Raw genomic sequence first — 25,484 nt, 5'->3', positions numbered from 1 at the left:
AGATGATCAAACTTTCTATCAATGCTTAAAAGTACTCCAGGAGCTATTTTTTAAATGATTTCATTTTTTAAAATTTCGGATAGCATATTATTGCTCCAGAACCTCATGATCTGTCAGAAGCTTGCCATAAACTTCATACTGCTCTTTTACAACATCCAATCTTAAATCCCAAATAATCTATTAACTGGCTGACAGTGCACCTGATCGCAGCCTGGAAAGATGCAGAGCTATGTCCTACTCAAAGCTGGCATCCTTCATCATATTGCATACATTAAATATATACAATTTCTGTCTGTCAATTACAGTGAAATAAACTGGAAGGAAAAATAAAATATACATAAAAAATGAAAGAAAGAAAACTAGCATCCTTGTCTCCCGATCTGTGGCCAGAGCACTATTCATAGATATGAAAGGTGTTTTCTACAGAACCTGAGGAGGCATAGTAGGAGTTAAATATCCTTCTTTGTAGGAGGGTAGGCAAGAGGCACCTATTTACCTTTTACTTTGGAAGGGATGTCCTGGAATGTCTCTAAAAACTGAACTCTTAAAAACTTTACAATAGTGACAGGCCCTTGCATCACTGTAGGGATTATTTTCTAGCCTCTAGAACATGTATATTCTACCAAGGCCTTCAGGTAGGAACCACATATTGCTTATCCTTAATTCCAGCAATAGAATAGATCAATGTTCTATTCTATAGGATGTCCAAATAGTCTAGATCTTTTTTTTCTATATTATTATAGAGTTAACACAGTCTTAGGGAGAACTGTACATGAATACTCTTGTTTAGTTCAAGGGAATAAGAACTGTTCCTAATCCTTTATATTAACTAAATAGCAAAGAAGAAAATCATTAAATCAGTGGATGCATACCATATACGTGAGACCTATTAATGTATTTTACCAAAGATACTATATCTGGCACAGCAGCTGCCATTGAAGGTGCTGCTTGATTAAGTCCATATTGGGCTATAGTTATTTGCTGGGATTCAAGATCCACCAGGTGTGTGCAGAGGGCAGAATGATAAATTAAAGAGAGATTTAATAAAGACCACAATTTATGCACCCTTTAGATCTTTCACTGTGGTGGTTATCTCTGTTGTTCTCTCTGGTAAGTGATACTTACTTCCCTTGTTTTATTGTCATTGCCATAGGAGCCATGATAGTTTCAGAATCTTCTTCATGGCCACCCCCACTATGGCTGTTCTTATCCCCATAGGTGAAAGACACAAATTCAACTGTTATTCCAATAGTCAATTATGTCAATGCAAATATATATTTAGGAGTCAGAGTGATTATGACTGGGTGGGCCTGTGGTCTCAGTGAGCCATTTCAAGTTAGACTTTAATGAGGAATTGATTACCTGGATTCACATGACCCCACTTCATCAGAGATGCCAGGCTACTTCAGTTCTGTAGGTGTTAGTGTCAAACTTTGTGCTCAATTATCCTCAAAATGTCTATGCAATCCCCTTTTCCAAGCATATAAAATGACCAGTAGGTAATGTCTCAAGTAAATAAATGACCAAAGGTCTCTGGCAAAAGCCTGGAGAAGACATATCAGTGTATCTTTGCTATTGTTGCAGCATCTTTCACTATGGGCACCCAGATGCCTCTTCGGATGATAGTTTCCATATCTGCAACAGCTTTATGTAATGCCTACTTCCCTGAGTCCTTTAATTCTATTTTCTACCAATTCAGGCCTATAAATGCCTGAATGAATTATGCTGTGACTTAATTCTCATTATAGCTCTGGAGGCCAGGAGAGGAGGTGGCTCTCCTGAGTTCTGATGTGGCAAATTGTTTTGTGGGGTAAATACCCCTGTGTTACTTTCTGAGATTGGAGGATAGCCCTATTTTATTGGGATAAGATGGGCCATTTCTGAAGGCTCAGAATGATAGAAATCTGGGAGTCAAGTTCTTCCAAGGTATTCTTTTAGATGTCTCCATCCTTGATCAGAGTCCCCGGATTTCCCAACCAGGGCCCTGACATTTTTAAGACGGCTCTGTTATGGTTAAGTATTCAATGGTCTTCAAATTTTAATACCCTGTTTTTCAAATCTGAGGCTTAAATTTAGCTTTTATCTGTCTGCTCAGAGCCAGGTAAGAGGGTTTCTTTGTGAGATATCAAATAGACTCTCTGGCATTCAGTTTTAAAATGACTGTTAATAGCCTTTGGCTTTTCATTACTAGCCTGCATATCAGTTCAATGACCATATAATCCTATTGTCCTTATATTTGCACTCTTCCCTCCAATGAGACATTTCAAATGCCTGAATCATGATACTGCATTCAACTCTATCACACACTCATCCCATATCATTAAGGGTAATAATTAGTTACCTCCAGGTACAGGGTCCTCATTACCAGCTGGATGGTGATTAAGCAGGTTCTGGCAAAACTCCATCTTAGCACCAGCTTTCTCAGAGTCCTCTTGACACTGACTACAGGAAGTTGATTTTTCTGGAAAATAGATATTAAGATGAAGTTAGAAGTACATAAGGATTTAGGAAAAGTAGCAGCTGTGAAAGTTAAGGATAAGAAGCAGGACTAGGCAGAGTGAGCTGTTAGACCATGCCACACATTTAACAAATCTTTCTTAGGCAAAGGGTGAGTTCCAGAGCAAAGAAAACCCATTAGAGATATCCTGCTTTAGTTGGACATGGCTACCCCCTTGTACATACCATCATTGATCACCTTATGGAGTTTTTGGCTTCCTAAGATATTAAGATCTCAGCTTGAAGGCTGAGGGAGCCTGAAGATGCTAAGAACTAAACACTATGAGCTAACCATGACCATTACAATGGGGAAGCTAATCCTTCCTTGAGGGGGAATCTCAGTGGCATACCTCTGTGTCTGCCAAATCATAAAAATGTGAATCTTTAGATTTTTGAAACTAGTTGTCAAGTTGACTATGTAAAGAAACAGGAATAAAGATAAGCTGTTCCATGTAATAAAATTGGAAAACTTTTTGAGTTAGGTTCTTGAGAATAGAAAGTGAGAGGAGATACAGAGAAAAGAGGAAGAGGTGGAGAGCAGTAGAGAAGGTACAAGAGCCCTGAACTTATAGAGAAAAAGTCAAGAATATCTGATTTTCAGTTTTTCATCTTTTAAATGCTACAACATCAACTCTGTTCAGTCTTTTGAAACTCTCAGTGAAGTTTGATATAAAATAAAAATCAGTAGTTCCTTTGTTTGAAATCAAGGAAAATATGTCTTGGTTCACATCTGGGATAATACAATGTGGAGCAAGACAACCACAAGTGGAGGGTAAGGTAATCCATCCACAATTTTAACCCCACCCCTTACACAGATGATGCTTAAATATATCTTTCTCCTAACAGAGCTCAGATTCAGATTTTAAATCTGTGGCTAGACTGTGCACCCGTCTAGAGTCATAATATGATAATGTTCCTTTTATTTATTTCTTTCAGTTCCCAGAAGCAAAACATTGAGATCATATTTCACTCAGGTATATATAATCTCCAAGCAGTTGATAAGATATGAGGGGCTCTTTACTTTCATTTTTCCTTTAACTCTATTCTTAATTGTCACCACTGATATCCAGATCTACAATCCATCAATCCTGAATTTCTAGCACTAGCCTCCTACATTTCCTTTTTGAATTTCGTGTTTCTAAAACACAACTACTACTTTGCTATTTTAATTTTCAAAAACATTCAGAGGTTTCTCAGGGTTTATTTTTTTCCAAATATTTTTGCTGATTACTAGATGTCAGCAACTATAGTAGGTTTTGAGGTACGATGATGAATAAAGTCACAGTCCTTACTATTGAGAGTGTCATACAGTTGCATATACGGCAGAACACACAAAGTTAAAGATTTACATGGCGTCTCATGAACTTTATGAAAAGGATGATTTGTAATGATTACATCAGTTCTTGACTCTTCCACCTGGCTTTTAAGATTAAGATTATTTGTTATGCCCTACTTACCCAAATTTGTCTACTCACTGCCCAACACAAATTCTGCATCTCTTAGAAAAATATTTTAACTATACCCCCAATTACAAAGCTCTTGCTCACCTTTTTATCTTTGTTCAGTCCTCCTCCCTAAAATGGCTTTCAACAGCTCATGTCTCCTTATCCACATCTTTTTGCTAGCCTTTAAAAGAACTACTAAAACCAACATCTGTCCAATTATGCAGTTTTATCAAAGTCCACTATTTGTTCCTTTCTCTTAATCTGTTCTGCACAAATTGAATGCACCCCTTTCTTGGAACTTCTGTTTGTTTTTTTTTTTTGTTTATTTTTTATTTATTTATTTATTTTTTAATTGTTATTTACCCTATACAATTTTTTCTACTGTATAGCATGGTGACCCAGTTACACATATATGTACACATTCTATTTTTGCACAATATCATGCTCCATCATAAGTAACTAGACATATTTCCCAGTGCTACACAGCAGGATCTCATTGCTAATCCGTTCCAAAGGCAATAGTTTGCATCTATTAACTCCAAGCTCCCAGAGATACTAAAGGACACAATAGAAAAGTTAGACTTAATTGACAGTTTCAGGACATTACATCTAAAAAAATCAGAATATACATTCTTCTCAAGTGCATATAGAACATTCTTAAGAATTGATCACATAGTAGGGCACAAAGCTAACCTCAACAAATTTAAGACTATAGAAATTATTTCAAGTATCTTCTCTGACTAGAATGGCATGAAACTAGAAATCAACCAGAGGAAACTAAATGAGGAAAAACTTGCTAAATAGAGACTAAAAAACTTGTTACTAAAAAACAAATGGTGGAGTTCCCGTTGTGGCTCACTGCTTAATGAATCTGACTAGGAACCATGAGGTTGCGAGTTTGATCCCTGGCGTTGCTCAGAGGGTTAGGGATCCAGCGTTGCCATGAGCTCTGGTATAGGTCACAGATGCAGATCAGATCTGGCATTGCTGTGGCTCTGGTGTAGGCTGGTGGCTAAACCTCCAATTTGACACTTAGCCTGGGAACCTCCATATGCTGCAAGTGCAGCTCCAGAAAAGACAAAATAATAATAAAAAAATGAATGGGTTAATGAGGAAATCAAAAAGGAAATTTAAAAAAAACCTTGAGACAAATGATAATGAAGACACAACCATTCAAAATCTATGGGATGCCACAAAAGCAATGCTCAGAGGGAAATTCATAGCAATATAGGTCTTCCTCAAAAAAAAAAAAAAAAAAAAAAGAAAAATCTCAAATCGACAATGTAACCCACCACCTAAATGAATCAGAAAAACAAGAACAAGCAAAACATAAAGTCAGCAGAAGGAAGGAAATCATAAAGAACAAAGAGGAAATCAATAAAATAGAGATTCAAAAAACAATAGAAAATAAGCAATAAAACTAAGAGCTGGTTCTTTGAGAAGGTAAACAAAATTGACACACCTCTGGCTAGACTCACCAAGAAGAGGAGAGAAAAAAACCCAAATAAACAAAACCAGAAACTTAAGAGGAAAAGTCACAACAGATACTATGGAAGTACAAGAAACCCATGAGAGAATACCGTGAACAGTTGTATGCCAACAAATTTGATGACCTAGAAGAAATGGACAACTTGCTGAGACTTACAGCCTGCCAAAACTGAACCAAGAAGATATGGATCAACTGAACAGACCAATCCCTAGAAATGAAATTGAGTATGTCATAAAAACACTCCTTACAACTGAAAGTCCAGGACCAGATGGCTTCACAGGTTAATTCTATCAAACATACAAAGAGGAACTTATACCCATCCTCCTTAAACTTTTTCAAAAGCTTGAAGAAGAAGGAACATTCCCAAGACATTCTATGATGCCACCATCACCCTAATTCCAAAACCAGACAAAGATACCACCAAAAAAAAAAAAAAAAACTATAGACCAATATCTCTGATGAATATAGACGTGAAAATTCTCAACAAAATTGTAGCCAACCAAATCCAACAACATATCAAAAAGATCATACTCCACGACCAGGTGGGATTCATCCCAGGTGCACAAGGATGGAGCAACACATGCAAATCAATCAACATCATACACCACAGTAACAAAAGAAAAGTCAAAAACCACATGATCATCTCAATAGATGCAGAGAAAGCATTTGACAAAGTCCAACATCCATTCATGATCAAAACGCTTACCAAAGTGGGTATAGAGGGAACATTCCTTAACATAATCGAAGCCATTTAAGACAAACCCACAGCAAATATTATGCTCAATGGAGAAAAGCTGAAAGCCTTCCCATAAAATCTGATACAAGACAAAGATGCCCACTCTCACCACTGTTATTCAACATAGTACTGGAAGTCCTAGCCACAGCAATCAGACAAACAAAAGAAATAAAAGCCATCCAGATAGGAAGAGAAGAAGTAAAACTGTCACTGTATGCAGATGATAGGATACCATATATATACAAAACCCTAAGGACTCAACTCAAAAACTGCACGAACTGATCAAGAAATTCAGCAAAGTAGCAGGATATAAGAGCAACATTCAGAAATCAGTCGCATTTCCGTATACTAACAATGAAATATTAGAAAAGGAATACAAAAATACAATACCTTTTAAAATTGCACCCCCAAAAATCAAATACCTGGGAATACACCTGACCGAGGAGGGAAAGGATTTATATGCTAAGAACTATAAAACATTCATCAAGGAATTAACAAAGATGTAAAGAAATGGAAAGGTGTTCCATGCTCCTGGGTTGGAAAAATTAATATTGTAACAATGGCTATACTACCCAATGCACTCTACAGATTCAATGCAATCCATATCAAATTACCCATAATATTTTTCACATAACTAGAACAATCTGTTTGTTATTGAATTCAGCATAGAATATCGTCTTTAAGTTAGCTCTTTCATCCATGAAGGACTTACTCCATCCTAAGCATCATAACCCTAAACAGGCCTTTATTGCTATTATTCACAGTACAGAGAAGTAGAAACTGATAGATAGTTTAGCCTATCAATGAACAATTACTTTCAGGATTCCCATCATTCGCCTCAGAAAATATTTTATGTGTCAGAGATATATTAGTAAACAAGGCAAAAAGGTTTTTCTCTTCAAATATAATCACATTTTGTAATGTAAGATATATATGAACAAATAAATATTAAAATGATAAACCTACATTTACAGACATTGCAACAATGGAAATAATATGTTAAAAAAGAGGATATGATAGAGTGCTTGGGGGTATGTGGCCTCTTTAGGGTAATCTAAAAATGTTTTATAAGAGGAGTTGATACATGATATTTATTATGTCAATCCCTCCCTCAAATGGCGAAGAGCTAGTCATGTGATAAGTATAGGGAGGAGTATTTCAGGCAGAGAAAACAATTAACACTAGATACTGGAGAAGCTAATGTAACTAGAGTACAGTGAACAAGCAGGGGATGTTATAAGAAAAGGGTGGAAAGATAGGTTGTCCTTATTAGCAAATGGTGTATTTTTTTTTTTCTGTTGTTTTGTTTTGTCTGTTTGTTTTTTGTTTTTTTGCAAACAATGTTCTGTTCAACTTGTTTCTCCTAGATTCTCTCTTCCCAAAATACTTTGTTCTCCCTGGTGGAGTATGGAACACTGCTAGCCTTAGTGTTTTAACTATTTTATGCACATATTAATGGAAAATTAGAATCAGAATTTTTTATTGAATAATGTCTTATGAAGGTTTATTTTCAATCTTCCCTAAATGTCATTTTTTATTTTTTTGTCTTTTTAGGGCCCCACAAATGGTATATGAAAGTTCTCAGATAGGGGTCAATTCAGACAAGTGGTCAACACCAGACCTGAGGACTCGACCAACATCTGCGACCTGCACCACAGCTCATGGCAATGCTGGATTCTTAACCCGCTGAGAGAGGCCAGGGATCAAATTCCCATCCTCATAGATATTAGTGGGGTTCATTACTGCTAGGTTACAATGGGAACGCCCCTCAAATGGCTTTTCAGCTTCATACAAAGTTTCACATATCAAAAATAAGGTGCTAAAACTGTACTGACATTTTTCAAGAGCAAACTAATTTTTTTTTTTCTTTTTGCTATTTCTTTGGGCCGCTCCCGCGGCATATGGAGGTTCCCAGGCTAGGGGTCGAATTGGAGCTGTAGCCACTGGCCTACGCCAGAGCCACAGCAACACGAGATCCGAGCCCCTTCTGTGACCTCCACCACAGCTCACGGCAACGCCGGATCGTTAACCCACTGAGCAAGGGCAGGGACCGAACCCGCAACCTCATGGTTCCTAGTCGGATTCGTTAACCACTGCGCCACGACGGGAACTCCAGCAAACTAATTCTTGAATTAATATTTTCTCAGGTCAGTCTCCCAAAGCAATAGAAATAAAAGGCAAAAATAAACCAATGGGACCTAATCAAACTGACAAGATTTGCACAGCAAAGGAAACCAAAAAGAAAACAAAAAGACAACTTACAGAATGGGAGAAAATACTTTCAAATGATGCAACTGACAAGGGCTTACTCTCTAAAATATACAAGCAACTTATACAACTCAGCAGCAAAAAAGCCAACAACCCAATGGAAAAATGGGGAAAAGACCTGAATAGACATTTTTCCAAGGAAGATGTACAGATGGCCAACAAGCACATGAAAAAGTACTCAACAGCACTGATTATTAGAGAAATGCAAATCAAAACTACCATGAGATACCACCTCACACCAGTCAGAATGGCCATCATTCATAAGTATACAAATAACAAATGCTGGAGGGGCTGTGAAGAAAAGGGAACCCTCTCGCACTGTTGGTGGGAATGTAAGCTGGTACAACCACTATGGAGAACAGTACAGAGGTCCCTTAGAAAACTATACAGAGAAGTACCTTATGACCCAGCAATTCCACTCTTGGGCATATATCCGGACAAAACTTTCCTTAAAAAAGACACATGCACCTGCATGTTCGTTGCAGCTCTATTTACAATAGCCAAGACATGGAAACAACCCACATGTCCATTGGCAGATGATTGGATTAGGAAGATGTGGCATATATACACAATGGAATACTACTCAGCCATAAAAAATGAAATAATACCATTTGCAGCAACATGGATGCAACTAGAGACTCTCCTACTGAGTGAAATATGTCAGAAAGAGAAAGACAAATACCATAGGATATCACTTGTATCTGGAATATAATATACAGCACAAATGAACCTTTCCACAGAAAAGAAAATCATGGACTTGGAGAACAGACTTGTGGTTGCCAAAGGAGAGGGGGAGGGAATGGGGCGGATGGGGTTCTTGGGGTAATAGATGCAGACTATTGCCTTTGTAATGGATTAGCAATGAGATCCTGCTGTGTGGCACTGGGAATTATGTCTAGTCACTTATGATGGAGCAAGATAATGTGCAAAAATAGAATTTGTACATGTATGTGTAACTGGGTCATCATGCTGTACAGTAGAAAAAAATTGTATAGGGACAATAGCAATTAAAAAAGTTTAAAAAAAAGTTGTTAGTGGTAGTGGGACTTATTTTTATCCTTGAAAAACTGTGAAAAGCTGATCCACTGACCTAATACAGAGAAAAATACAGTTAATCTGTTTGCTATAGCTCTGGCTCCAAAGTGTTCACGTGACCTAGAATTGAAGTAATCCAACTTCTGAGTAATTTCATTTTTTTTTAGGTTTAATTAAATTAATCTATTCCCTCCAGTTCTCCCTTCTTCTATCAAAGATAGCCTCTGAAGTAATTTGCAAAGCTGCCAATTGTGATGGCAGTTTAATTAATGTAACAATTATAATATTAGCCAATATATATTGAGTATTTAGTATATAATAGATATTTTTCTATATATTCTATATGAGTTTTTCTCATTTAATTTTCTCGAAACTCTAGGAGAGGGGCTTTATGACTATCTTTATAAAAGATTTATAAACAGAGATCAATAATGTGAAAGCAACTTTCTTCTGGTCACACAATTAGTAAATAGTAGAAACAGGGTTTGAATTTGGGTGGCTTAATTCCTGAGTTTACCCTTTACCACTTCTCTGTCAAAACAAAACCAATCATACCAAGCCACCAAATACACTTATTTGGAAATCTGAATTATGTGTATTTTCAATCTCCAATAGTCAAATTAGAAATAATTATAATAATTATAAACACGCCATGTTATCTCACACTGTATTTTAAAAACAGAAAACCTCTTTAAAATGTATAATTAAGAGATTCAGAGTATTAAACAATAGATTATGTAATTTCTGAATGATGTACAGACAATGAATAGAAATTGGTGATGTAAATATGGTTTTATAAATAGCATGATAAACAAAATTCTATTTCCTCAAAAATTCCCTTTATGAAGTCCAGGGTACCTGAATCAATCTTCTGTATGAGTTAATAGAAATTAAAAAAAAACACTTCCCCAAATATCTTAAAAGTGTTAATTTTAGAGATCACTATATATATTTTCTTCATGCATAATTGTTGGGGAACCCTTTGCAAAAAGAATGCTTAACAATGCACTTGCTACTGTGGACAAGGAGATTTTCAGCCTTCAGAGCATTTTGTATGTGCTTCTCCCATTAGTCAATCATGTGTTAATTATTCCAGAATGATTTTCTGAAATATTGATCTTAAAAAAAATGCTTATTTTAACTCTTAGAGGACCATCCAATTAAAGGAAATAAAATATAAACATACATTATCTTTTACTCTGTACATCAGTCCAATAGATTCTTGATCCTTTTTAATCTTTTTACTTTTTTTAAGTCTTATTTTCTTCAGTCTTCCCTTGATTTCACTATTTTTTTTTTTTTTTTTGTCTTTTTAGGGCCACACCCATGGCATATGGAGGTTACCAGGCTAGGGATCTAATCAAAGTTGTAGCTGCTAGCCCATACCACAGCCACAGCAATGCCAGATCCAAGCCACATCTGTAACCTACACCACAGCTCATGGCAACGCTGGATCCTTAACCTACTAAACAAGGCAAGGAATCGAACCTGCATCCACATGGATACTAGTCAGATTCTTTTCTCCTGAGCCAGTATGGGAACTCCTGATTTCATTTGTAAAGTCTTCACAATACATGTTTGTGACTGTGGGATGTCATGTGAATTAGCTTATATCTTTTTTCCCATGTTTTCTAGGCTCTTTTCTTTTTAAAAGACGTCTGCAACTCAGGGGCCAAAGGATAACATAAAGATGTGAACAGATTCAGAAAGCTAACAGGTGCATATGCTCACACCAGCAATGGGGAGTTGGATAATATGAAGGATGTTCTCCTTACATGGGAAACTGTTACCTGGATTCTGTAGGTCTGTCCAGTCTTGGCAGATATCTGATTGTTTAAAAAAAATGTTTACACTCACTATTTTTAAAATGCTGGTCACTAATTTGAAATTTAAAAAGAAATCTGTGCCAAACAAAATATGTGTACAGTCTGTCATCTGTGACTACCAAGTATAATCAGATTGACTCTGGATCTAATTTTAAGAAGTTTGCTAACAAAATGACTATGCCAAATTACTTATGTTATTTAAGTCTCCAGTTTTCTTATATTTAAAACACAGATAATACTATATCACATGTTTGTATTGAGTATTAAAATAAGAAACTTGTTAGCTTATTTCCTGACTAAAGATTTAACTAAATTATAATTAATTCCCCTTTATGTCTTTTTCTCTTATCACTCTTTTATTCGACTAAATGTGTTATTTATCTACTCCATGAATCCTCCCCAGATCCCTTTTCTTCCTCAAACTTGTCCAGTTTTTATTAATTATCATTACTATTTTATAATGGATTGTCATTAAACACACTCCCACTTTTGAAAAATAATGTCCTTTTGCTTTGCTGAAGTTTTCATTCCAATGTTGGAAACAAATGGAGAAAACATTAAATAAGCTTCTGAACTGACCTGCAACTGCATGTGATCCACAATAGTTTGCTGAAAATTATCTTCTTAATTTGCATTTGAAGGAGTCAAGTAAATTAAATGTGTTTTTAATAAAGGCTGATAATTATATGTGTTTCTGGGTGATTCTTTTGAAAGCTTGTCCTGTCCAATCTTTTAGGAACTAAATGTGAAGGCACAAATTCAACAGTCATGGAAATAGTTCCTGATTTCCCTGTCTAATCTATTTGCATTTTTGTTACATCTTCTATCATTCCCAAGATCAACCCCTACTTATTTCTGTTGTATTTTTGTCTGCAGCACTTACCTCTGCAGTTACCAGTTTTTCTTTTTGGTGTTTAATAAGTGTCTTTTCCACCTGACTCAGTATTTCCATGGACTCTAAACATAAACATCCATCTTTGGCATGGCCCGGGAGTTCTTCAACATTTTATATTATTCTTGTTATCCTCATATCAGGTACAGCCTGGAGGACAATGGGACGTGGAAAGGGAATGTTGCCTACCATCAAGCCATCAGCCAATGCAGCCTCTCACTCCCAATGGTGCACTCTTGATACTAGCCCTAGACACAACATGCATATCTAAGAAACAATTTCAGTAAGCCCAGACTCTTGCATCTTTCCACACACAGAAAGGCACAAAATCATTAAACTAAGATGTCTGTTTTTGTGATTAGCAATGATCTTTTATATTAAATTACATGATTTTGTTTTATTCTTTTTCCCCCAGAAAACTCCTATATATCTTGGTTACTCCCTTACCTCTTTGGAGCAGTTCTTCAGAGCTATTAGGGAGCTCATGTCCTGGGCTATAGTCCTCAGTAAGGTCCCATAATAAAATTTTACTTGCAGCTTTTAGGTTGCGCATTTTTCTTCAGTCAACAAGGGAATGAAACGTAATGCATGTTCTAAGGAACAAAACAAAACAAGAGCACAAAAATTTACTACCTGTATACTTAAATTAGTAATACATATTGAATATTATTTAGTTGTCATATATCAGTTGGATCATGACAGTTTTCTCCCTTCACACACCGATATGATGCATTGTATTAATAGATTTCCTAACATTAAATGTAGGTGAAAGAATGGTTTTACTTTTTCATTTTTATAAATAGAAGTAAATATAGAAAACATATTTTCAAAATGAACTGTAGCCTCTCACATTTCAGGTTAGACTATTTCATGAACATTTTATATCACCAAAAAATTTTCCCATAAAGCAATGGTCTCTTATCTGCTGGTAAATTTTAAGCAACACATTAAAACTATCCATTTTAGAAATTGTTCTTATTTTATAGTTTCATTTCCTAACATTAAACTTTTTTATTTTAATTAATTTTTATATAAGATTTTTATTTTTTTCCATTATACCTGGTTTACAGTGTTTCGTCAGTTTGTAACTGAGTCACCATGCTGTATAGTAGAAAACTGACAGAGCACTGTAAACCAGGTATGATGGAAACAAATAAAAATCATTATATTTTAATTTATTAATAGATTTTATATATAAAAAGCAGTGAGAAGATTAAAAAATCTGTATAATTCCTTAACATGATTGTTATCTAAATTTAAGTAAGCGTTTAATCAAATGGCTGGGCACTATAGATCTTTCCATTAACTTTAGGGGAAGACAAAGTTGGCCAATATGACCATTATTATTTTTTAACAACTTCCTCAGAAGTTCTAATATTATTATTCAGGAAAACAAAATTTTAAAAATATATAAATTTATAAGCAAAAGAGAAAACTTAAATACCTGTTGTTGATGACATGGTTTTCAACTTTGGAAATCCAAAAGAAATAACTAAAAACTTATTAAAACTAATCTATAAGTTAGCATATTTAGATTGTAAATAATAGAGAAATCAGAATTCCACATGATAAGCAATTAAAATAAAAAATAAGGAGCCATATGTAACAGCAAAGAAAAGTATGAAATCTAACCAATGAACTAAAATAAGCTTCCCAGAACTTTAGAAAAAATTATGCAGTTTATTTTGTAGTTACATAAATTTTCTATGGAATTTAAAGAAAAGATGAAAATGAAGAAACATGCTTTGTTCTTCACTAGAATTAACAGAGAGTGATAAGAACACTTCTTAACTTTAATCACATACAAGATTATTCTAACCTAAAGTTTAACTTGGCTGAATAATTCTAAACATCATCTGGATGCACACATGATTAGAACAAAAACAGTATAGCATGGTAAGAGCTTTCTCTCACAATCATTAAAAAGTTTATAAACATACCATTAATAAAACAGTATAGTAACAGCAACAAAGGATGTAGACAGGTCAATGTGATAATGATGAAAGGTCACAAGTAAAGATAATTATACATAATTACTTAGTTAATGAATCTTAAATGGGCATTTTAAATCAGTAAGATGACTAAATGGATTAATCAATAAAAGGTAGTAGAATAATTGGGTAACACCACAAACACTCCCACACACACATCCGTACCTCATATATCCATACCAAAATCAATCCCTGATGGATTAAAGGCTTACGGTTATTTTCATTATATTTAATATTTAATCTTCAGGAAATAATTTTTCTAATATCTAGTTTTAGTGAGTAAAGGCAGTTCTATGTACTGCTAATTGACTGTGAATTATTACAAAATTTTTGCAAAATAATTTGGCAATATGTGTCATGTGTCAAAAATATTCATAATATGTGACTGAGCAATTTCACAGTTAAAAGACATTTTAAAAAATTTTTATTTATTTATTTATTTATTTATTTATTTATTTATTTACTGTCTTTTGTCTTTTAGGGCCGCACCCGTGGCATATGGAGGTTCCCAGGCTAGGGGTCTAATCAGAGCTGTTGCTGCCGGCCTATGCCAGAGCCACAGCAATGCCAGATTTGAGCCGCATCTGCAACCTACACCATAACTCATGGCAACACCAGATCCTTAACCCCTGAGTGAGGCCAGGGTCGAACCTGCAACCTCATGGTTCCTGGTTGTATTTGTTTCTGCTGCACCACAACAGGAACTCCAAAATACATCTTTAAATAGTAACATTTAGAAGGTTCTTCATTATTATATGATAACAATAAAACTTACAAACATTGAAAGTATCAATATGAGGAGTTCCCGTCGTGGCGCAGTGGTTAACGAATCCGACTAGGAACCATGAGGTTGCGGGTTTGGTCCCTGCCCTTGCTCAGTGGGTTAACGATCCGGCGTTGCCGTGAGCTGTGGTGGAGGTTGCAGACGCGGCTCGGATCCCGCGTTGCTGTGGCTCTGGTGTAGGCCAGGGGCTACAGCTCCAATTCGACCCCTAGCCTGGGAACCTCCATATGCCGCGGGAGCGGCCCAAGAAATAGCACAACAACAACAACAACAAAAAAAAGACAAAAAAAAAAAAAAAAAAAAAAGAAAGTATCAATATGAGATTGGTTAAATAAGTTAGGAAATATTCAAACAGTTAATTGGTCTGTGGTCATTATAAGAAGACTTTTTATTAAGTACAGAGACATGTTCAAAATTTTTTTTTATCTTTGTCTCTTTATCTGTCATTTTCTCTCTGTTTCTCTTTATATTTTTCTCTATTTTTTTTTTCTATATAGAGCCACACCCATTGCATATGGAGGTTCCCAGGCTAGAGGCTGAATTGGAGCTACAGCTGCCGGCCTATGCCACAGCCACAGCAACACAGGATCCGAGCCACATCTGTGACCTATAACCACAGCTCATGGCAATGTCGGATCCCCATCCCACTGAGTAAGGCCAGGGTTTAAACCCATATTCTCATGGATACTAGTCAGATTCATTTCTGCTGTGCCACGATGGGAACTTCTCTCTTTGTATTTTTATTTTATTTATATATATATATATATATATATATATATATATATACACACACACATATATATATACACACACACACACAAACAAACACACATAGATATATATATAATATTATATATATACACACATATACACTTATACATATACAGACATACATATACATACACACAAATTGAAAAAATATATACCAAAAGATTAATAATTATTAGCAGTGATATCTATTAAAATGTTTCTTTTTTGTTTTACTTGCACTTCCTGACACTCTTTTTTCTCCTAACATGGATTATCCATAAAAGAGCTATTCTTTATTTTTATATATATATAAAATGATAAATTTAATTATAATTTAGTTATTTTTAATAATTCTACTTGCTTCTATTAATAATTAATTTCATATAAAGATACCTGTGGCCCTAATCAGACCATAAACAGAGTATGAATATCTTATACATCTTGATATCCCCAGTGTGCCTATACTTCTCCTAAATGATTAATAAACACTGGCTATATTTATTTTTTTTGTCTTTTTTCCATTTATTGGGCTGCTCTCGTGGCATATGGAGTTCCCAGGCTAGGGGTCGAATCGGAGCTGTAGCCACTGGCCTACGCCAGAGCCACAGCAACACAGGATCCGAGCCGCGTCTGCAACCTACACCACAGCTCACGGCAACGCCGGATCGTTAACCCCCTGAGCAAGGGCAGGGATCGAACCCGCCACCTCATGGTTCCTAGTCGGATTCGCCAACCACTGAGCCACAAAGGGAACTCCAATACTGGCTATATTACCATCATTTTAAAAGCATGCTTTTAGTGCTAAAAATACAGAGTTTAACAAATATAAAGATATAAACTCTGCCTCTAAAAGTCATATTACATATTTTTTAAAAGATAAAGTAACATATACAAGGTCAATTAATATGATATGGATAAGCAAAAATTGGGATGTGTTTGCTCTGAGGAATGCCTTTACCTTGATCAGCACCCCCAAGTAAAGTTTGGAACAAACACTGTTTTGGAAGTCAAGAGATAGGGATTCTAAATCTGGATTTACTGTAATCAAGTTGTCAATCCTGGGGAAATTATCTCCCTTTTCTGGGCTTCAGTTTAGTTGTCTCAGTGCCCTTGAATTTCTGTGTTCCTCCAAGATACTGTAAGCCCTTAAAACCCTTTTCCATGGTACGCAGGGATTATTGTTAATCAACTTCAACATCCTATAATCTCATCTATGCTATATATTCTTTCCTTTTTGTTGTTGTTTTTGTGTGTGTGTGTGTTTTGTTTTGTTTTGTTTTGTCTTTTTAGGGCTATACCTGTGGCACATGGAAGTTCCCAGGCTAGGAATCGAATCAGAGCTATAGCCACTGGCCTATAACACAGCCACAGCAACACCATATCTGAGCCACGTCTGTGACCTATACCACGGCTTACATCATTGCTGAATTCTTAACCCTCTGAGCAAGGCCAGGGATGAAACCTGTGTCCTCATGGATGCTAGTCAGATTCGTTTCCATTGGCCCACGATGGGAACTCCATCTGCTTCCCTTCTTGATTTAAATCTTTTTCACGAAGTGTTTCTAAAAGCTAGCCATTGCAAAAGTTTTTAATCTTTCAGTGGGATAGACTCCCAGGAATGCAAAGTATGAGCTATATACTCATCTGAAAAACTGCTTTCTTTAAGACATCCTAAGGCCTCAGTCATCTATAACCTTCGGGGCCTGGGGAACGACTTTGTTATAACAGAATCATCATCTTTCCCTTCATTCTCTAGTACTTTCCTCACAGAATTTTACCAGTATAGGTCTGATTCTTTATATAAACCCCACTCACTGGGAGAGTATTGTTTTGATAAACATTAATGACAAGTTCAACGTAATGGAAAGACCAACATAGGCTTCAGTCAGGTAAAGTGCAAATTATTGAAATAATAAAAGGAGAAAAAAGTTTTCAGAACAAACACCTGGAAGAGAGATTGGCAGCATTTCTCAAAATAGACAAAAGGATGTACACTTGCAAACCCCTGAACTCCTCATCCTAGTTGGGCATGTCAATATCTGGATGAATACGGAACGTTTCAGATGTTCAGGAAGCTCAACTATCCCCTCAAAGTCTCATCAGACAGGAGCAGCTCAAGTGGGTGGATCCTTGCTGGGAACCACCACACCAAGCCCTTCATCAATGTCAGGGTTTCGAAGCATGAAATATAACTAAAGTGAGATTCAGTACAGTTAGATCTGAGCATGCACCTCAATTAATACTCCCAATCTTCGCAGACTGAAACAGCTTGGTCGTGAAAATTTTCTGAACTCAGATTTATGGCATTAGTACTGAGGCCAGTTTCCCAAATATCCTTGGGAGTCATACTAACAGTCCTGGTCCTCTTACTATAGGAAATCAACTAAGAATGATCAAAAACACAGAAGGGTCTCAACACAGAAAGTCAGCTAGGCTGAGGAAGAGAGGAGCGCTAGGGAGGGCATGGTTTCAAAGAAAACATCAGTCCAAAGAGGATCCCAACAGAATCTAGGAAGGTGTAATGGATAAATTAACTTGGAATGTTAGGGCTGGACAACTGTGAAGGATTTTGAGTACACAAAATGGTAAAGATATCTTAGATTGTCTAGCATATAGTTAGGTCAATCTTGATTAGGCATTGCTCTGTAAGTGTTCTTTAAAAATGTGATTATAAAGCTCAGGCATATATTTCCTCTAGCAAGAACAGATATGTTAGGTAGTTTAAACAGATGGTAGATAAACAGATGGATATATATTCATGGAGTAACATGAATACTCCCTGGAGTTACATGAATATTCCACAGAGTTACAGGAATACTACACAGAGTTACTTGAATACTTCAAAATACTTTCCTTTTCTGAGTATATCATGAATCGCTTTATTGTGTGAACTATATTAAGAGACATTAACATGAAACACTTTTAGTTAGGGAGTTCTGGGAAATGTTTGCATTGTTAATGATGTGGTCAGTGAGGTAGTTAAAGATTCATGTTCTATGGACTCAGAGAGAAATCCCAGGAGATTTGAAATTAACTGTGTGGTATATTTTAATATATGAATGCTCCTAACTTTTTAAATTTCATATGGATTGACTCCCTGTGATAAGTTCTGAAAGTAAGTCTTAGTGTTGCAGTAGAAATTGCTGACTTTGGATTTAGATGATTTGGCTTTAAATTCTAATACTGACAATTTCTAGGTGTTTGATCTTGAGCTATTACCATAACTTCCATCCTAAATTTACTTCATCTATAGAATAGAAGCACTAAGGTATTGGCCACAGTTTTTACAGAAATTAGTGAGATGATTCATGTAATGCATCCAATGTATGCTTGCCACATAAAAGATATTCTATAAATGATTTTTTATGACAATTTATGAATTTCCAGAAAAGGTAGATGGCATGTATAAATGAACAATAGAATGGATGATTATAGGATCATAGTACTAAAATTATGAGCCAAATTAATGTAATTTTATACCTAAGAACATCAGGGGCACATTAAAAATATTTTAAAAGTCTTTAACCAATATATTCTATGACACTGTTACAGTGTTAGCACAAATGACATCATAAGGTCTAAAGGACCATGGCTCTTTAGGACCATGGCTCTTTAAATATTGTGAATCACTAAGTAAAACAATTCTTTAAAACTGTATTTAAACATAGTCTTGTTATAAATATTCTGTTATCTGTTATTTCTCTATTATACAAGTAACATATGTGATTATAAAAAATGTAATGAGTAAAAATACATTTCCATAATTCACCTGTTATTCTACTTCTCAGCTATAACTACTGCTAACATATTGTGAATACATTTCTACACCATATGTACATGCATTTATGTATATGCATGTGCATACTGATATAATTTCTTTAAAAAATAGTATTATATAATCATTCTATAAATACTCTTGAATCCTTATTTTTCAACTACACATCCATTTTCTTAATATCCTTAATAACTTTCAAATAAAATATGGTACAATATTTTGTTCAATATGGTAACTGAAAAAAAAACTGTAGCTATTCTAAATGTGGTTATAAAAAAGCTGCTCTAGAGACTGTTTTCTGGAAGGTGGGTTATAACTTTATTTTATAAAATAGAACATCTTGTTCTATTTAAGTTTTTCACCTTATCCTGAACCCATATTTTTATTCCATTTTGAGACCATGACACACTGATTTGTAAAATACGTTGTGATCTTTTATTGAAAGTGCTGAATATATTATAACCATTTATCTTCACATAGTAGAAACCCTTGACTGGAAAAGGCATTGTTTTATTTTCCTGATGCACTAGGGGAAGTTGTTACACTTTTGGCGCTAGCTATTGCTATTAATTCCTCAACTTTTATGACCATGAACCACCGTCCTCAAATCCTTTTCTTCCCATTTTCATCAATACAGCTATATATAATCTTGCTTTTGCAATGAGAAAACATAGACCAACAGTGCATTACAATTGGCAGGCTTATGCAAAATTAAATATTACCTGTTGACTTGAGCAGACCTTTACATCAGCTCTGAATTTATAATCATTTTTCACATAGACCCCATCTATTGATTTATACAATCAGTAAGCAACAACATTAGCCTCATGCATTTTTTTATTAATAAGTGATAGGAACAATGAAATTTTCCATGCTTTATCATTCAGTGTCAACAAACTTAATTAACAATGCCTTTATATACCTGGGATGGATGACAAAATAGTTTATTGTAACTTAGTAATTATTAAAAAAAAAAGAAAACCCTTCTAGTTCTGAGAATTTAACTCTAAGAGAATCATTATATAAACAGCAATAATTGGCATTTAAACCATGTAAATACCAAGTAAAGTACCCTCTAAAGTACCAAGTAAACATACCCTCATATCGTATGTTTCTACTTTGCCCTATCTTCCTCCCCAGTAAGGAGATTTTCTATGCCATTACCATTATTCTGATTATTTTCTTTTATCCAACATAAGTTTTGTTGTTTTCTACAGCCCTTTCTTCATCAGGAACCTATTGGTAGCTAAGATATTAGACTTGCTGCCTAAATCTTAGAGTCTTTTTAAAAAAAGGCAGAGAATTAAGCACTCTATGTGCTGAGAAGGTAGCAGAGAATGCTACCTATTAGGGGATGGCATGAAGAAAGCATAAATACTTTATTTACATCATGGCTGCTTATCTCATCCTTATGTTTTCTGAATGGCAGTGCCATTGATCAGTGTGTTGTAGAAAAAACACTCCATGGTAATGTAACACAGGACATTCAAATTCCCCTCTTGTCACTGCTGTGTGAATTGAAACCACAGGCAGAGGCAGACCTTAATCTAGAGTCTGACTCTCATTTATGTATCATATGCCCTGGAAAAACTACTTTTCCTTTTTACTCATTGGTCTCCTCATTTATAATAAGGGAAAAATAAGACTTTTCTTGCAAAGCTCTTGGGAAGATTACAACCACTGTTTACTGTCTAGACTAATTCGCAGTACCTAATGGCCACTCAAGGAAGGGTGGCTGTAATTATGATAGCTGTTATTAATCATGATCCTCACATTTTTCATGAAATGGGATGGAGAAACTTTTTTTCTCTTTTGCACCCACCTGATTACAGATCCCATCTGCATTTTAAGATAGAAGATTTATTATATTTGTTAAGGAAACCGAGTTGAATGGAAGAAAACAGTATAATAAAACACTTACTGTAGAAAGTACTTGATTAGATATTTTTTAATAGGAACTTATATATACACAAGCACATACAAACTCTCACCCTCACTCTCTTTCTAATTTTTACTTTTCTCTCACTTGCTTTTACTCTCCTCTCTACACACATATACACATACATATACATTCTCACAATTTACTCCAAACCTATTTTCTTCTTCTCTAATTTGCATTTATAGATATTCTGAAAGTTCTTTAAGATTTTTGTGCTTAGTAGAAAGATCATCAATGACTTTGACCTATATTTTTGAAGAATCAGTACTTTTTGTTTGCTAGAAATTTGCATATAAAAAGATCTCATATAATAGTCCCAAATAAGCAATAGTATAAGATTTCACTGTAAAATATAGAGAACAATGTCTTCAGTTAACTCCTGATAAATTCTGAGAATAATTTATTACATATATTCCTTAGGAACCATTTTTTAAGCTACTATAGTGGTGTGGATAGCATACTTTTAAATCAGTGTATTATGTCTAAAACACTATAGTCTGTAGTCTGTTTAGATACTGATTTTAAAGGTCCTATTGCTGATATGAAAGGATCTACTTTCACTTCTCTCTATTCTGTCCCTTCCTAACGCAAGGCATCTTATTTCTGAGGTTCTTTGTTTGTTTTTCTGTGTTTTCTTCTCTAGTGATACAAAACTTCCAAAATAGATTAAAAATCTGGTGCTTAGATTCCAAAAGCTATGATGATTAAATAATCAGTTGTGATGATTAAGTAATGGCAGTCCTTTTCTGCCTTCTACTCTCCTTTGTGAGGTTAGCTTTGAAATCTGTTCTGAAGCCTCTGAATTTTACGTCAAGATTCCCTCATGGGGATTAGATATTTATATGTACCATGAACTAAAAGAAAATGTGAAGAATGAAGTCTTCCAACTAATACGCTTCCCAAAGTTGCAACATCAGGATTCACAAAATAAGATATTGGAAGAATGTGGCAGTATCACATTGTTCAGCAGCATCTCAAACCGTCTGAATTGTAAGTGATATTCAGTGACCTCAGCATGTCCTTGAGGCTCTAGCAAAAAGATTGTGCTGCAGTTAGAACTCTGGCAGTGACCAGAGCCAGGTTTAAAATAAAGAATGCTGCTGTCTTTCATCTCTATAAAACCAAGCTTGTAGAGCTAATGTATTAAAATGATTTTGGTTGTATTCTATTCTTTTATGAAACAATGAATTATTTTCCCATAATTAGACAGCAACTAAATAAGCCTGTGAACTTTTAGATATTCAAATGGACTCTGAAAACCTCTTAACCTTTTGGATGCAATTTTGTATTGAGGAGACTGGATAAAGTACAAGATCATTAAAAATATTGACAATTCCCAATTAACTGTTAAAAAATAAAGGAAATGATTGGAACCTACTCTTCATCCTTGATTCACCAGAAGTTGTTCTAGCTTTTTCAAGGAAGCAAAATAGAAAAAATCTATTTGCATCCTTTAGAGATTAATGTGAGTCGAAGTAGTTTTTTTTTTTTTTTTTCTTTTAAGCTTCAAGTAAAATGTTGCTATGAAGGATAAAGTGTGTTGGAATAAACAGACTTGCTACAGTTGTAGGAGTTAGGGATCCACAATTTTGTGAACATAAATTTACCATAATTCTTACTTAAGAATATGTTCTTTAAGGAAGTTAAGATCAAATGTGTATATCCTTATTAAATTTATATTATTTATATTTTATGTTTTATTATGCATAAGAAATATCCTTTGAACATGGAAGGTATAATTTTTTTCTCATTAACTTTCAATGATGGAATTGATCAAGATTTTTAACTAGTCATTCAAAAAACTCTCAGGTTAAACGTGTGCAAATTAGATGCAAAGCCTTTGTAAAACAGAACTGTGCAATTAAATTGGAAGTATCCATTAACAGAATCAAGCCACTTCTTTTACATCTACCCTGCAGTTACTCCCGGTTTAGCCAGAGACTTGAAAAGACTAAGTTAGCTATGGAAATAGATCCAGCAACGTCTATGTATTTTTAGTTGCAAGGTAATAATTCAGTGAGATACATGTTATTGACTAAGTTCCTCCAAACTATTGTTTCTTAGTTTTGTTTATGGATTCAAATGTTATTGTTCAATATGTGCAAAAGCTGCATAAATTATTGTAGTGCACAGGCAGTATGAAACCACCAATTTACTTCACCTCACCACAGCATAAATGTCAAGGTGTCAAGCTGTCCCTTCAGGTTTCATTGGCAAACATAAATTATTGCTAATAGAATGCACCAGTGAAATTTCTGAATAACAAATGACTTCAGAAAGCATCACTACAAGAAGGAACTATAGGACACCAGATAATTTATGATACAAATATTTTCAAAAGCTGGTCTGCTTGGAAGGTGGATTTTTAAATGTAAAATAAATAACTGACTGAGTTTCGTGTGATCAACTCATCCTCCTGAAATTTCTGTCAAATACATTCTTAAAGAAGCCATAGCTCTTACTGCAAACCTGCAGTGCCCTTAGAGCATCAGTGGTATATGGAGGAAGATTCAAGATAGCTTGAGCCCTTCCAAACATACTTTCCTTTTTTTGTGGATTCAAATATTATTGTTTCATATGACATATAGTGTCTATTTTACCTCCTCAAATACTCTTAGCTCAAATAAGGTAGAATTTCTAAAGCCCTGACATCCTGAGTTTATTCAATTTGCTGTTCTTCATCCTTTCCATTTTTAAGAAGAATATATAGAGGGGCAAAAAAAGTTTATGTCTATACACTTTTAAAACTTTCAATAGAGCTTCTGGCAATCTCATTAACCTCTATAGAAGATTCTGAAGGTAGTTTCTACCAAAAAAAAAAAAATATAGCAACAGAGAGAGATTAAATAATCAGTTTCAGTAATCTATGATGGGAAAAATAATAATTTCCACCATTTGCAATAGAAACTTCCACATTCTTTCATTTGGGTTTAGACAAGGCAAGACTTGAGAAGGTTAAATATAAGTACAATCTAGAGAGTCACATAGGCCTGCACATTTTCTTTGTACATTTTTTTCTTCTCAGAAATTCTTATCATGTAAAAGCAAACCTAATATATAGCTAACATGCCAAAATTGATATAAATATTAAAATTTTTAAAATATTAAGATTAGGAAAATATCATAATGGTCACACCTACATGGTATATTAGAAGTAAATTGTTTAGGAATTTTTAAAAATGTTTTAATATCTATTTATACCTTATTACATTGTTTTCTGTTTCTGCAATGTTTCTCATTCATTTAGCCCAGGAACAGTCGTGCACTCTCAAACTCAGGATTTATTAGTGATTTCAGAATAGTTGTCTTTAAATGAAAAAATAAACTAAATCAAATAGATTACCTGTAATAAGAAGGAATATTACTCCTATGCTTCAGGGTAGAAAACAATTCAGTTCTTCTCAGTGTAAAAACACAATTTAAAAACAACACAAGTTAACCTTAGAAAAATGTTTTAATTTTCAAAATTTAATTTGCTATCATTTAATTTATTTTAATGTCTTACATTTTTCCTATAACCCCTTTACACAGAAAAGAAAGATCTTTCATACTTGTATTATGTGACTATAAGTTTTTTTTCATAATTTCATTATTTAATAGCATGTTAAAATTTTTATGCCTGTCCTCTTTCTTCTTTACAGACAAATTTGGTTAAATACATAATTCTAAATCTTATGACCTGGTTTCTCAAAATTTGTGGAGCATAAAAATCATCTGGAGGCCTTCTTAGAATGGAGATTGTCACCTCCATCTCCAAAGATTCTTTATCATGCCCTATGTGCAGCCTGAGACCCCCCCAAAAAAAGTTATTTTAATAAAAACCTCATGTGACTAAATTGTTAGTACTGCATGGACCACACATGGATTAAAAATAGCCTAATGCAATGCTTGACAAAAATTTTATTAGCAGACTCCTGTATTGGATAAACTTAAATCTTTCCTCAATTTGGAACTTTGTGATTAGTTTATTCATTAACTGATTTATCATTGGAATCATCATTAAAAATCAATAGATTTATTCTAGGGCAGTTAAAAATTACATAATATTCTTCATATTA

General features: G+C 34.6%; 1 long non-coding RNA gene across 2 annotated transcripts in view; it reads right to left on the bottom strand.

Moving 5' to 3' along the window:
* The window catches only part of LOC102164767 (uncharacterized), a 614,073-nt gene that overhangs the window by 38,622 nt on the left and 549,967 nt on the right, over nt 1-25,484 (bottom strand). For both annotated transcript variants that reach the window (XR_014821810.1, XR_014821808.1), the window contains 2 exons: nt 12,635-12,780; nt 2,342-2,461 (listed from right to left, as the gene is read on the bottom strand). This is a non-coding gene — a long non-coding RNA (uncharacterized LOC102164767). The remainder of the gene's footprint in view (nt 1-2,341; nt 2,462-12,634; nt 12,781-25,484) is intronic.

Source organism: Sus scrofa, chromosome 1 (assembly GCF_054392235.1).
Source record: "Sus scrofa isolate SSC_HxYL_T2T_F1_AM1 chromosome 1, Sscrofa_HxYL_maternal_Yorkshire_Landrace_v2.0, whole genome shotgun sequence".
Lineage (NCBI taxonomy): Eukaryota > Metazoa > Chordata > Mammalia > Artiodactyla > Suidae > Sus > Sus scrofa.
The sequence above is the reverse complement of the archived record's forward strand: the minus strand, read 5'-3'. Positions and strand labels throughout refer to the sequence as shown.